This window comes from Carassius gibelio, chromosome B22 (genome assembly GCF_023724105.1).
Source record: "Carassius gibelio isolate Cgi1373 ecotype wild population from Czech Republic chromosome B22, carGib1.2-hapl.c, whole genome shotgun sequence".
NCBI classification, from domain to species: domain Eukaryota; kingdom Metazoa; phylum Chordata; class Actinopteri; order Cypriniformes; family Cyprinidae; genus Carassius; species Carassius gibelio.
In genome coordinates this window covers 43837598-43852597 of record NC_068417.1, presented here as the reverse complement: position 1 = coordinate 43852597, position 15000 = coordinate 43837598, and the positions used below count along the sequence as shown (strand labels likewise).

At 38.2% G+C, this 15000-nt stretch overlaps 4 non-coding genes across 4 annotated transcripts; all 4 read right to left on the bottom strand.

Annotated features, from left to right (window-relative positions):
• Positions 1 to 4368: 4368 nt before the first annotated feature.
• LOC127997525 (5S ribosomal RNA) lies at positions 4369 to 4487 on the bottom strand. Its single transcript, XR_008170388.1, has one exon. It is a non-coding gene; the product is annotated as a 5S ribosomal RNA (ribosomal RNA).
• A 4445-nt stretch (positions 4488 to 8932) lies between these two features.
• LOC128004452 (5S ribosomal RNA) lies at positions 8933 to 9051 on the bottom strand. The gene has a single exon (XR_008177141.1). It is a non-coding gene; the product is annotated as a 5S ribosomal RNA (ribosomal RNA).
• Positions 9052 to 9272: 221 nt separating this feature from the next.
• LOC128000156 (5S ribosomal RNA) lies at positions 9273 to 9391 on the bottom strand. Its single transcript, XR_008172949.1, has one exon. It is a non-coding gene; the product is annotated as a 5S ribosomal RNA (ribosomal RNA).
• Positions 9392 to 9889: 498 nt separating this feature from the next.
• Positions 9890 to 10008, bottom strand: LOC127996863 (5S ribosomal RNA). The gene has a single exon (XR_008169749.1). It is a non-coding gene; the product is annotated as a 5S ribosomal RNA (ribosomal RNA).
• Between the last annotated feature and the right edge of the window lie 4992 nt (positions 10009 to 15000).

Genomic DNA, 15000 nt, shown 5'->3' with positions numbered 1-15000 from the left:
CCAGGTCAGGAAGCAGACAGACTGGCTAAACCGACCGTCTGCTAGTTCACTCCCGTCACAGAGGTCAGTTAATTCTCAGCACATAGAGACTCTTTCACCTAGATATCACACTATAGAGACTGTGTCTGTTCCCCGAACTAGAAAATACAAAAAATGTCCAAACCAAGTTAAGGTTAACAATTTAATTGAGGTTCAACAAATAAAAAAACAAATGCAATATGGATAAACAAATGATAAAGATTGGCTTATTGATTATCAGATCCATTTCTACGAAAACACTTTTTGAAAATAATATGATAACTGATCATAATATAGATGTGCTCTGTTTGACAGAAACTTGGCTAAAACCTGATGATTACATTATTTTAAATGAGTCCACCCCCCAAGATTACTGTTATAAACATGAGCCGCGTTTAAAAGGCAAAGGGGGAGGAGTTGCTTCAATTTATAACAACGTTTTTAGGATTTCTCAGAGGGCAGGCTTCAAGTATAACTCGTTTGAAGTAATGGTGCTTCATATAACATTATCCAGAGAAACCAATGTTAATGATAAATCCCCTGTTATGTTTGTACTGGCTACTGTATACAGGCCACCAGGGCACCATACAGACTTTATTAAAGAGTTTGGTGATTTTACATCCGAGTTAGTTCTGGCTGCAGATAAAGTCTTAATAGTTGGTGATTTTAATATCCATGTCGATAATGAAAAAGACGCATTGGGATCAGCATTTATAGACATTCTGAACTCTATTGGTGTTAGACAACATGTTTCAGGACCTACTCATTGTCGAAATCATACTCTAGATTTAATACTGTCACATGAAATTGATGTTGATAGTGTTGAAATTATTCAGCCAAGTGATGATATCTCAGATCATTATTTAGTTCTGTGTAAACTTCATATAGCCAAAATTGTAAAATTCTACTTCTTGTTACAAGTATCGAAGAACCATCACTTCTACCACAAAAGACTGCTTTTTAAGTTATCTTCCTGATGTATCCAAATTCCTTAGCATATCCAAAACCTCAGAACAACTTGATGATGTAACAGAAACTATGGACTCTCTCTTTTCTAGCACTTTAAATACAGTTGCTCCTTTACGCTTAAGGAAGGTTAAGGAAAACAGTTTGACACCATGGTATAATGAGCATACTCGCACCCTAAAGAGAGCAGCCCGAAAAATGGAGCGCAGCTGGAGGAAAACTAAACTAGAGGTATTTCGTATTGCTTGGCGGGAAAGTAGCATATCCTATAGAAAAGCATTAAAACCTGCTAGATCTGATTACTTTTCTTCTCTTTTAGAAGAAAACAAACATAACCCCAGGTATTTATTCAATACAGTGGCTAAATTAACGAAAAATAAAGCCTCAACAAGTGTTGACATTTCCCAACACCACAGCAGTAATGACTTTATGAACTACTTTACTTCTAAAATCGATACTATTAGAGATAAAATTGCAACCATTCAGCCGTCAGCTACCGTATCACATCAGACAGTGCACTATAGACCCCCTGAGGAACAGTTCCACTCATTCTCTACTATAGGAGAGGAAGAATTGTATAAACTTGTTAAATCATTTAAACCAACAACATGTATGTTAGACCCTTTACCATCTAAGCTCTTAAAAAAGGTGCTTCCAGAAGTCATAGGTCCTCTTCTGACTATTATTAATTCCTCATTGTCATTAGGATATGTCCCCAAAACCTTCAAACTGGCTGTTATTAAGCCTCTCATAAAAAAGCCACAACTTGACCCCAGAGAACTTGTTAGTTATAGACCAATCTCGAATCTCCCTTTTCTGTCCAAGATACTAGAAAAGGTGGTATCCTCACAATTATATTCCTTCTTAGAGAATAATGGTATATGTGAGGATTTCCAGTCAGGATTTAGACCGTATCATAGTACTGAGACTGCTCTCCTTAGTGTTACAAATGATCTGCTCTTATCATCTGATCGTGGGTGTATCTCTCTATTAGTTTTATTGGATCTTAGTGCTGCGTTTGACACAATTGACCACAACATTCTTTTGCATAGACTTGAACACTTTGTTGGCATCAGTGGAAGTGCATTAGCATGGTTTAAATCGTACTTATATGACCGCCATCAGTTCGTAGCAGTGAATGAAGATGTATCATATCGATCACAAGTGCAGTATGGAGTACCTCAAGGCTCAGTACTAGGGCCGCTACTCTTCACGCTTTATATGCTACCCTTGGGAGATATCATCAGGAAACATGGTGTTAGCTTTCACTGTTATGCTGATGATACGCAGCTCTATATTTCCTCGCAGCCTGGTGAAACACACCAATTTGAAAAACTAATGGAATGCATAGTCGATATAAAAAATTGGATGACGAGTAATTTCTTACTGCTAAATTCAGAAAAAACAGAGGTGTTAATCATAGGGCCTAAAAACTCTGCTTGTAATAACCTAGAACACTGTCTAAGACTTGATGGTTGCTCTGTCAATTCTTCGTCATCAGTTAGGAACCTAGGTGTGCTACTTGATCGCAATCTTTCCTTAGAAAGACACGTTTCTAGCATTTGTAAAACTGCATTTTTCCATCTCAAAAATATATCTAAATTACGGCCTATGCTCTCAATGTCAAATGCAGAAATGTTAATCCATGCATTTATGACTTCAAGGTTAGACTATTGTAATGCTTTATTGGGTGGTTGTTCTGCACGCTTGGTAAACAAACTACAGCTAGTCCAAAATGCAGCAGCAAGAGTTCTTACTAGAACCAGGAAGTATGACCATATTAGCCCGGTCCTGTCCACACTGCACTGGCTCCCTATCAAACATCGTATAGATTTAAAAATATTGCTTATTACTTATAAAGCCCTGAATGGTTTAGCACCTCAGTATTTGAATGAGCTCCTTTTACATTATACTCCTCTACGTCCGCTACGTTCTCAAAACTCAGGCAATTTGATAATACCTAGAATATCAAAATCAACTGCGGGCGGCAGATCCTTTTCCTATTTGGCGCCTAAACTCTGGAATAACCCACCTAACATTGTTCGGGAGGCAGACACACTCTTGCAGTTTAAATCTAGATTAAAGACCCATCTCTTTAACCTGGCATACACATAACATACTAATATGCTTTTAATATCCAAATCCGTTAAAGGATTTTTAGGCTGCATTAATTAGGTAAACCGGAACCGCAAACACTTCACATAACACCGTACTTTCTACATCATTAGAAGAATGGCATCTACGCTAATATTTGTCTGTTTCTCTCTTGTTCCGAGGTCACCGTGGCCACGAGATCCAGTCTGTGTCCAGATCAGAGGGTCACTGCAGTCACCCGGATCCAGTACGTATCCAGACCAGATGGTGGATCAGCACCTAGAAAGGACCTCTACTGCCCTGAAAGACAGCGGAGACCAGGACAACTAGAGCCCCAGATACAGATCCCCTGTAAAGACCTTGTCTCAGAGGAACACCAGGACAAGACCACAGGAAACAGATGATTCTTCTGCACAATCTGACTTTGCTGCAGCCTGGAATTGAACTACTGGTTTTCGTCTGGTCAGAGGAGAACTGACCCCCCAACTGAGCCTGGTTTCTCCCAAGGTTTTTTTCTCCATTCTGTCACCGATGGAGTTTCAGTTCCTTGCCGCTGTCGCCTCTGGCTTGCTTAGTTGGGGTCACTTCATCTACAGCGATATCATTGACTTGATTGCAAATAAAAACAGACACTATTTCAACTGAACAGAGATGACATAGCTGAATTCAATGATGAACTGCCTTTAACTATCATTTTGCATTATTGAGACACTGTTTTCCAAATGAATGTTGTTCAGTGCTTTGACGCAATGTATTTTGTTTAAAGCACTATATAAATAAAGGTGATTGATTGATTGATTGAAGAGAGGGCTATTTAAAGAACAGCCAATCTTATCGCCAGTACATTATATAAGTAGGAAAGAAAACCCAAAAGCTTAAAGCACCTGGTATTCCTAGGCAGTCTCTCATAAAAGTACTAACCAGACCTAAACCTGCTAAGATTCAGAGATCGGGCATTGACTTTTTTTATTTTTTTTTTTATGAAAGATTATTATATAATTTGTGAAATTTTCCAAAAAGATTAAAGCACCTGGTATTCCCAGGCAGTCTCCCATCCATGTACTAACCAGGCCCAAACCTGCAAATATTCAGAGATCGGCATTGACTCTATTTTTTGGCAAAATTATTATATACTAAGTGAAAAATGTCCAAAAAGCTTACAGCACCTGGTATTCCCAGGCAGTCTCCCATCCATGTACTAACCAGGCCCAAACCTGCTAATATTCAGAGATCGGCATTGACTCTATTTTTTGGCAAAATTATTATATACTAAGTGAAAAATTTCCAAAAAGCTTACAGCACCTGGTATTCCCAGGCGGTCTCCCATCCAAGTACTAACCAGGCCCAAACCTGCTTAGCTTCCGAGATCAGACGAGATCGGGCATAGCCAGGTTGGTATGGCCGTAAGCGAAGTCTGCTGCAAAGAGTGCTGCTGAAGAAGTGGTGCTGCTCTTCTGTCTAGAAATATGGCAAATAGTTTTAGTGTTTATACTTGACTAACTGGGGCCCAGGTCAGGAAGCAGACAGACTGGCTAAACCGACCGTCTGCTAGCTGCCTCCCGTCACAGAGGTCAGTTAATTCTCAGCACATAGAGACTCTTTCACCTAGATATCACACTATAGAGACTGTGTCTGTTCCCCGAACTAGAAAATACAAAAAATGTCCAAACCAAGTTAAGGTTAACAATTTAATTGAGGTTCAACAAATAAAAAACAAATGCAATATGGATAAACAAATGATAAAGATTGGCTTATTGATTATCAGATCCATTTCTACGAAAACACTTTTTGTAAATAATATGATAACTGATCATAATATAGATGTGCTCTGTTTGACAGAAACTTGGCTAAAACCTGATGATTACATTATTTTAAATGAGTCCACCCCCCAAGATTACTGTTATAAACATGAGCCGCGTTTAAAAGGCAAAGGGGGAGGAGTTGCTTCAATTTATAACAACGTTTTTAGGATTTCTCAGAGGGCAGGCTTCAAGTATAACTCGTTTGAAGTAATGGTGCTTCATATAACATTATCCAGAGAAACCAATGTTAATGATAAATCCCCTGTTATGTTTGTACTGGCTACTGTATACAGGCCACCAGGGCACCATACAGACTTTATTAAAGAGTTTGGTGATTTTACATCCGAGTTAGTTCTGGCTGCAGATAAAGTCTTAATAGTTGGTGATTTTAATATCCATGTCGATAATGAAAAAGACGCATTGGGATCAGCATTTATAGACATTCTGAACTCTATTGGTGTTAGACAACATGTTTCAGGACCTACTCATTGTCGAAATCATACTCTAGATTTAATACTGTCACATGGAATTGATGTTGATAGTGTTGAAATTATTCAGCCAAGTGATGATATCTCAGATCATTATTTAGTTCTGTGTAAACTTCATATAGCCAAAATTGTAAATTCTACTTCTTGTTACAAGTATCGAAGAACCATCACTTCTACCACAAAAGACTGCTTTTTAAGTTATCTTCCTGATGTATCCAAATTCCTTAGCATATCCAAAACCTCAGAACAACTTGATGATGTAACAGAAACTATGGACTCTCTCTTTTCTAGCACTTTAAATACAGTTGCTCCTTTACGCTTAAGGAAGGTTAAGGAAAACAGTTTGACACCATGGTATAATGAGCATACTCGCACCCTAAAGAGAGCAGCCCGAAAAATGGAGCGCAGCTGGAGGAAAACAAAACTAGAGGTATTTCGTATTGCTTGGCGGGAAAGTAGCATATGCTATAGAAAAGCATTAAAACCTGCTAGATCTGATTACTTTTCTTCTCTTTTAGAAGAAAACAAACATAACCCCAGGTATTTATTCAATACAGTGGCTAAATTAACGAAAAATAAAGCCTCAACAAGTGTTGACATTTCCCAACACCACAACAGTAATGACTTTATGAACTACTTTACTTCTAAAATCGATACTATTAGAGATAAAATTGCAACCATTCAGCCGTCAGCTACCGTATCACATCAGACAGTGCACTATAGACCCCCTGAGGAACAGTTCCACTCATTCTCTACTATAGGAGAGGAAGAATTGTATAAACTTGTTAAATCATTTAAACCAACAACATGTATGTTAGACTCTTAAAAGAGGTGCTTCCAGAAGTCATAGGTCCTCTTCTGACTATTATTAATTCCTCATTGTCATTAGGATATGTCCCCAAAACCTTCAAACTGGCTGTTATTAAGCCTCTCATAAAAAAGCCACAACTTGACCCCAGAGAACTTGTTAGTTATAGACCAATCTCGAATCTCCCTTTTCTGTCCAAGATACTAGAAAAGGTGGTATCCTCACAATTATATTCCTTCTTAGAGAATAATGGTATATGTGAGGATTTCCAGTCAGGATTTAGACCGTATCATAGTACTGAGACTGCTCTCCTTAGAGTTACAAATGATCTGCTCTTATCATCTGATCGTGGGTGTATCTCTCTATTAGTTTTATTGGATCTTAGTGCTGCGTTTGACACAATTGACCACAACATTCTTTTGCATAGACTTGAACACTTTGTTGGCATCAGTGGAAGTGCATTAGCATGGTTTAAATCGTACTTATATGACCGCCATCAGTTCGTAGCAGTGAATGAAGATGTATCATATCGATCACAAGTGCAGTATGGAGTACCTCAAGGCTCAGTACTAGGGCCGCTACTCTTCACGCTTTATATGTTACCCTTGGGAGATATCATCAGGAAACATGGTGTTAGCTTTCACTGTTATGCTGATGATACGCAGCTCTATATTTCCTCGCAGCCTGGTGAAACACACCAATTTGAAAAACGAATGGAATGCATAGTCGATATAAAAAATTGGATGACGAGTAATTTCTTACTGCTAAATTCAGAAAAAACAGAGGTGTTAATCATAGGGCCTAAAAACTCTGCTTGTAATAACCTAGAACACTGTCTAAGACTTGATGGTTGCTCTGTCAATTCTTCGTCATCAGTTAGGAACCTAGGTGTGCTACTTGATCGCAATCTTTCCTTAGAAAGACACGTTTCTAGCATTTGTAAAACTGCATTTTTCCATCTCAAATATATATCTAAATTACGGCCTATGCTCTCAATGTCAAATGCAGAAATGTTAATCCATGCATTTATGACTTCAAGGTTAGACTATTGTAATGCTTTATAGGGTGGTTGTTCTGCACGCTTGGTAAACAAACTACAGCTAGTCCAAAATGCAGCAGCAAGAGTTCTTACTAGAACCAGGAAGTATGACCATATTAGCCCGGTCCTGTCCACACTGCACTGGCTCCCTATCAAACATCGTATAGATTTTAAAATATTGCTTATTACTTATAAAGCCCTGAATGGTTTAGCACCTCGGTATTTGAATGAGCTCCTTTTACATTATACTCCTCTACGTCCGCTACGTTCTCAAAACTCAGGCAATTTGATAATACCTAGAATATCAAAATCAACTGCGGGCGGCAGATCCTTTTCCTATTTGGCGCCTAAACTCTGGAATAACCTACCTAACATTGTTCGGGAGGCAGACACACTCTTGCAGTTTAAATCTAGATTAAAGACCCATCTCTTTAACCTGGCATACACATAACATACTAATATGCTTTTAATATCCAAATCCGTTAAAGGATTTTTAGGCTGCATTAATTAGGTAAACCGGAACCGGAAACACTTCACATAACACCGTACTTTCTACATCATTAGAAGAATGGCATCTACACTAATATTTGTCTGTTTCTCTCTTGTTCCGAGGTCACCGTGGCCACGAGATCCAGTCTGTGTCCAGATCAGAGGGTCACTGCAGTCACCCGGATCCAGTACGTATCCAGACCAGATGGTGGATCAGCACCTAGAAAGGACCTCTACTGCCCTGAAAGACAGCAGAGACCAGGACAACTAGAGCCCCAGATACAGATCCCCTGTAAAGACCTTGTCTCAGAGGAGCACCAGGACAAGACCACAGGAAACAGATGATTCTTCTGCACAATCTGACTTTGCTGCAGCCTGGAATTGAACTACTGGTTTTCGTCTGGTCAGAGGAGAACTGACCCCCCAACTGAGCCTGGTTTCTCCCAAGGTTTTTTTCTCCATTCTGTCACCGATGGAGTTTCGGTTCCTTGCCGCTGTCGCCTCTGGCTTGCTTAGTTGGGGTCACTTCATCTACAGCGATATCATTGACTTGATTGCAAATAAAAACAGACACTATTTCAACTGAACAGAGATGACATAGCTGAATTCAATGATGAACTGCCTTTAACTATCATTTTGCATTATTGAGACACTGTTTTCCAAATGAATGTTGTTCAGTGCTTTGAAGCAATGTATTTTGTTTAAAGCACTATATAAATAAAGGTGATTGATTGATTGATTGAAGAGAGGGCTATTTAAAGAACAGCCAATCTTATCGCCAGTACATTATATAAGTAGGAAAGAAAACCCAAAAGCTTAAAGCACCTGGTATTCCTAGGCAGTCTCTCATACAAGTACTAACCAGACCTAAACCTGCTAAGATTCAGAGATCGGGCATTGACTCTTTTTTTTTTTTTTAATGAAAGATTATTATATAATTCGTGAAATTTTCCAAAAAGATTAAAGCACCTGGTATTCCCAGGCAGTCTCCCATCCATGTACTAACCAGGCCCAAACCTGCAAATATTCAGAGATCGGCATTGACTATTTTTTGGCAAAATTATTAAATACTAAGTGAAAAATGTCCAAAAAGCTTACAGCACCTGGTATTCCCAGGCAGTCTCCCATCCATGTACTAACGAGGCCCAAACCTGCTAATATTCAGAGATCGGGCATTGACTCTATTTTTTGGCAAAATTATTATATACTAAGTGAAAAATGTCCAAAAAGCTTACAGCACCTGGTATACCCAGGCGGGCTACCATCCAAGTACTAACCAGGCCCAAACCTGCTTAGCTTCCGAGATCAGACGAGATCGGGTATAGCCAGGTTGGTATAGCCGTAAGCGAAGTTTGCTGCAAAGAGAGGGCTATTTAAAGACCAGCCAATCTTATCGCCAGTACATTATATAAGTAGGAAAGAAAACACAAAAGCTTAAAGCACCTGGTATTCCTAGGCAGTCTCTCATAAAAGTACTAACCAGACCTAAACCTGCTAAGATTCAGAGATCGAGCATTGACTCTATTTTTTGGCAAAATTATTATAAACTAAGTGAAAAATGTCCAAAAAGCTTACAGCACCAGGTATTCCCAGGCGGTCTCCCATCCAAGTACTAACCAGGCCCAAACCTGCTTAGCTTCCGAGATCAGACGAGATCGGGCATAGCTAGGTTGGTATGGCCGTAAACGAAGTCTGCTGCAAAGTCTGCTGCAAAGAGAGGGCTATTTAAAGACCAGCCAATCTTATTGCCAGTACATTATATAAGTAGGAAAGAAAACCCAAAAGCTTAAAGCACCTGGTATTCCTAGGCAGTCTCTCATCAAAGTACTAACCAGACCTAAACCTGCAAATATTCAGAGATCGGGCATTGACTTTTTTTTGGCAAAATTATTATATACTAAGTGAAAAATGTCCAAAAAGCTTACAGCACCTGGTATTCAACCAATCAATCAATCACCTTTATTTATATAGTGCTTTAAACAAAATACATTGCGTCAAAGCACTGAACAACATTCATTAGGAAAACAGTGTCTCAATAATGCAAAATTATAATTAAAGGCAGTATATTCCCAGGCAGTCTCCCATCCATGTACTAAACAGGCCCAAACCTGCTAATATTCAGAGATCAGGCACTGACTCTATTTTTTGGCAAAATTATTATATACTAAGTGAAAAATGTCCAAAAAGCTTACAGCACCTGGTATTCCCAGGCGGTCTCCCATCCAAGTACTAACCAGGCCCAAACCTGCTTAGCTTCCGAGATCAGACGAGATCGGACATAGCCAGGTTGGTATGGCCGTAAGCGAAGTCTGCTGCAAAGAGAGGGCTATTTAAAGACCAGCCAATCTTATCGCCAGTACATTATATAAGTAGGAAAGAAAACCCAAAAGCTTAAAGCACCTGGTATTCCTAGGCAGTCTCTCATAAAAGTACTAACCAGACCTAAACCTGCTAAGATTCAGAGATCGGGCATTGACTCTATTTTTTGGCAAAATTATTAAAAACTAAGAGAAAAATGTCCAAAAAGCTTACAGCACCTGGTATTCCCAGGCGGTCTCCCATCCAAGTACTAACCAGGCCCAAACCTGCTTAGCTTCCGAGATCAGACGAGATCGGGCATAGCCTTTTATTTATTTTTTTTTTTTTTATTGAAATTCACAAACTTACAGTTCAATTTCAATTGTTCACATTAAACAACATAAACATTTCTTTTTTTTTTTTTTTTTTTTTTACCTTCAGAACATAATTTTTACCAGTTATACAAAACCTCTTTTCTCTCTCCTTCTTTTATGAATTTGTTTCCAGTTACAAAGAATTCCTTCACATCATCTCCCCCATATTTATAGCACATTTCAATATCTCTTGTCATTATTGCTTTGAACAAATCTTTTATTTTGACTTTTCTCCCTTCAAAGTGTGCATAATTCCGTCTAAGTACAACAGCTAATCTGGCGTGGCTTAGAACATAATTGATAAAACAAAAGTCTATTGCTGTCGTCTTCTGAAACACTCCAAATAAAAATATTTTTCCCCATCCCTCCTCCAAATTCACATCCTCAAAACAATTATTTTTTAATAGACATTTTAAGAAAACAAAAAAATCTTTGAATTCATCACATTGCAAAAAATAATGCAAAAAAGTCTCATGTTCCTTGTTACATACATCACACATCACATTATTAGCATTATTTATTTTGTTTAGTACTACATTTGTATAGATTCTATTGTGTCTTATTAAGAAGTCATTATTTTCACATTCTATAGTATTGTATTTTATGTCCATATTTGACCATATTTTCTTTACATCCAAGTCTTCAAACACCCTACTCCATACTTTTTCAGATGCTGGCACTTTTATTTGATCCATTATAAACAGGTCATAGACTTTCTTTACGCTAATGCTTTTTATATTATATTTTTCCCCGTCTTTCATTATGTACATCTCAGGCAAATCCTGTTGTTTTTTCTTTACACAACTTTTTTCTATAACATTCACCCATTTCGATGGTAGACTTGCTTTAATTCTTTCATATATATTTTCCACCTTTACTCTGCTCTCCATGCCATCCAACTCACACACTGAGTCATATATACAGTTATTTCTAAGAAAACCTGGAATAACTTCATATATAATATCTTTCACTTGCCTTATTCCGGCTTCTAAGAATTTGGGCTCATACAATGTTTTATTGTTGTGTTTAAATTTATCATTTAAAAACAATGGCAAATTTATAAATGTGTGCACCTCTGTGCAATCATATTCTACTTTTGGCAGGAATTGCCTCCATGCCTCCATCACCTCCCTGTATATGTCTGGCATTCCCACAGTCATTGACTGCTTAAAGCCCATATACCACCCATACTCTCCCATTCTTCCAACATCATCAATATATTTCTTTAAAAATTCTCTCCAACCAAACTCCCATCTTCCTTCCATATATTTTTTAACAGTTTTTATTCTTATTGCCAACTTTTTTGTTTCTAAATCAATCAGCTTTAGTCCACCTTCCTGTTTCCTCGCCACTAATGTTTTTTGTGCAATTTTCACTCCCTTCCCTTCCCATATAAAATCATGTACAATTTTATTTAACTCATTCATCACCCACTCAGGCATTTCAATTACACTCATTACATATACACATACCGACAGCATAAGATTATTAACCACAATTATTTTCCCTTTTATCCTTAATTTTCTTCCTTTCCATGCAATACAAACTGTTCTTATCTTATTTATCACTCCAGCCCATGTTATATCCCTTGCCTCCTTTGAATTTACCCCTAAATATACACCCAACACTTTCATGTACTTTTCCTCAACCCTCACACCTACATCAGATCTTTCTACTTCTCCTATATACATTATTTCAGATTTTTCTCTATTTATTTTCGCCCCTGATGCCTTTCCATATTTTTCCACCAACTCTAAAACCTTTCCCACACTGCTTATTTCCTTTACTGTCACTGTTGTGTCATCGGCATACTGGTTAATTATACACTTCCCTCCATATGGCAACTCAATTCCTCTTATTCTCTTGTCTCTCTTAATTAATGATGCCAAAGGTTCAACAGAAAGGGCGTATAACAAAGCGGATAGCGGGCAGCCTTGCCGCACTGACCTTCCCACATCAAATGTATCTGTCAATATTCCGTTCACCTTTACACAGCTTCTTGCACTTCCATACAATCTCCTCACCCATCCTACCATTCTCTCCCCAAAACCAAACTTTTCCAAGACCTTAAATAAAAACTTGTGTTCGACCCTATCAAAGGCCTTGTTCCAGTCTATCCCCAAAACTATCCCACCCTTCCCATCCCTCTTCATATACTCAATCACATCTCTGATTGTTCCAATTGTATCTGCTATATCTCTTCCAGGAATGCTGTAGCTTTGTGTTGGCTGAATAATATCTCCGATTACTCTTTTCATCCTGTTTGCCAAAACTTTGGTGAGTATTTTGTAGTCTGTGTTTAACAAGTTAATCGGCCTATAATTTTCTAAATCTAATTTATTCCCCTTCTTAAAAACTAGTGTTATCACTCCCTCTACCATTTTACTCTGTATTATTTCTGTTCTCTCCATTCCTTTATATACTTCCACTAAAATTGGTGCTACATCATTTTTATATAATTTGTACCATTCTGTCCCTATCCCATCACTTCCTGGGCTTTTCCCACTTCTTAAACCTTCTATTGCAGCTATAACCTCTTCTTCCTCTATCTCTCTATCACACCATCCCTTTTCTTCTTCCCCTAGCTCCCTCTCTACACACTTCAATACGTACTCTATACTTGCCTCATCCACACATCCTCTCATATACAACTCACCATAAAACTCTTGCACCCTCTCCAATATATCTACATAGTCTGTTATTATCTCTCTCTTTTTTGAATATATTTCATGGATATATGTCTTACCTTGCCTTCTTTTTTCTAAACCCAGGAAATACCCTGTGCACTTTTCTCCTTCCAGTGCATATTTCGCCTTACTCCTTAAAATTGCTCCTTTGCATTTTTCTTTCTCATATCTCTCTAACCTCATATTTGCTTCTATATACTTTTCCATGCAATATCCTTCTTCATCATCTACTCTGCTGAGTTCTATCCTCACTTGCTCTCTAAGCTCCCTTTCCTCTTTCATCATCCTCTCTTTTCTTTTCTTACTATACCTTATGCTTAAAGCTTTAATTTTATTTTTTACCTCCTCCCATCTCTTACCAATGTCATTATTAAATTCATCTTCCTCCAAGCATTCCTCCAACCACTGATTTTCCTGAAGTAGTAACACTTTCATCTGTTGTTTATACTCCTCTTCTTCAATATACACTGCATTTAGTATCCACATCCCTCCACCCACCTCTCTCCTTCCGACTTTGATCCTAAACCTAACCCCATCATGATCACTAAAGTTATTCTGCTGATGTCTTATTTCATCAATGTAACTTATGGTATCTCCCTGCACTATCACTAAATCAATCCTACTCTGCTTTAATATCCCTTCTCTCATCTGCCTCCTTGTGAACTCTCTCTTCTCCGGATTCTCATGTCTCCATACATCAAGTAATCCCTTATCCCTCATTACTTCCATTAACATTAATCTTGATTTTTCCCACCTGAAACTCCCTCCTTTCCCAACATCCAATCTACTACATATAATGTTAAAGTCGCCTACTATTATGCACCTTCCAACAATTAGATCCCTTAGCTCCTCAATACAACATCTCTTATCATTTTCCACGTTGGGAACATATATATTAATTAATCTGAATTCAATACCTCTGAATTTAAATTCTATAACTAAAATTCTCCCTATCTGATCTCTGTACACCTGCCTTACATTTTCAATCCTATCTTTTTTAATCATTATCGCTACACCCCTTGCATTTTTTGCACCATTATTAAAGTATATATCTCCCTTCCATAAATCCTTTACTTCTCTCACTTTTTCATCATCCCAATTTGTTTCTTGAATACAAATTATATCACTCCTATACGTAAATTTTAATTCCTTCAACTTGTTAATATTCCTTAACCCATTTGCATTTACTGAAGTTACAGAAACCATGCCAGCAAACCAAAGAAAAAATTATATATATATATATTTCTTTTTTAACCCAAAACATATAATGCCCTTATAGAATTCATGTACCAGAGCGTTGTTCTTTTATCAGTTCAATTCTGTCCTTATCTCTCTCCGCCTTTCTTTTGACAGTCAGTTTTTGTAGTGTTGTCTGCATTCGTTGAGGAATCTTACTTTCTTTCCTTTGAGGTACTGCTTGTTGCTCTACTTTTTTCTCTTGTTTAGTTCCCAGTAGCTTTACATCCTCTTCATACTCTTCCTCCTCTTCGTCTTGTTCATCTTGCTTCTCCTCCTCTTCTTCCTCCTCCTCCCTCCTTTCTCCATCATCGGCCTCCTCACCAGCTGTTCCAGCTCTCTGTCCCCTTACAGCTCCATCCTGTCCATTACCACTTTCTCCTCCATATTTTGTAACCTCCATGTCATCCTCGCTCACTGTGCTTTGCTTCTCTGTTTGATCGTCTTCCCTCCTCTCATCGTCTTCACTTTGCTCACCCTCCTCCTCTATTACTCTCTCTGTTTGCTCTCCACACTCCCTTGCATAGTGGCCTACCTTGCCACATGAAAAACATTTAAACTCTGGGCATTCTCGAAATAAATGTCCTGTTTTAATGCACAACCTGCATACACGCACCTGCCTGTCGTGTATGACACGAAAGTACTCTGTGCCTCTTAATGTTTCAAACCTGGTTGAATATGGGAGTGAGCGAACTTCATCA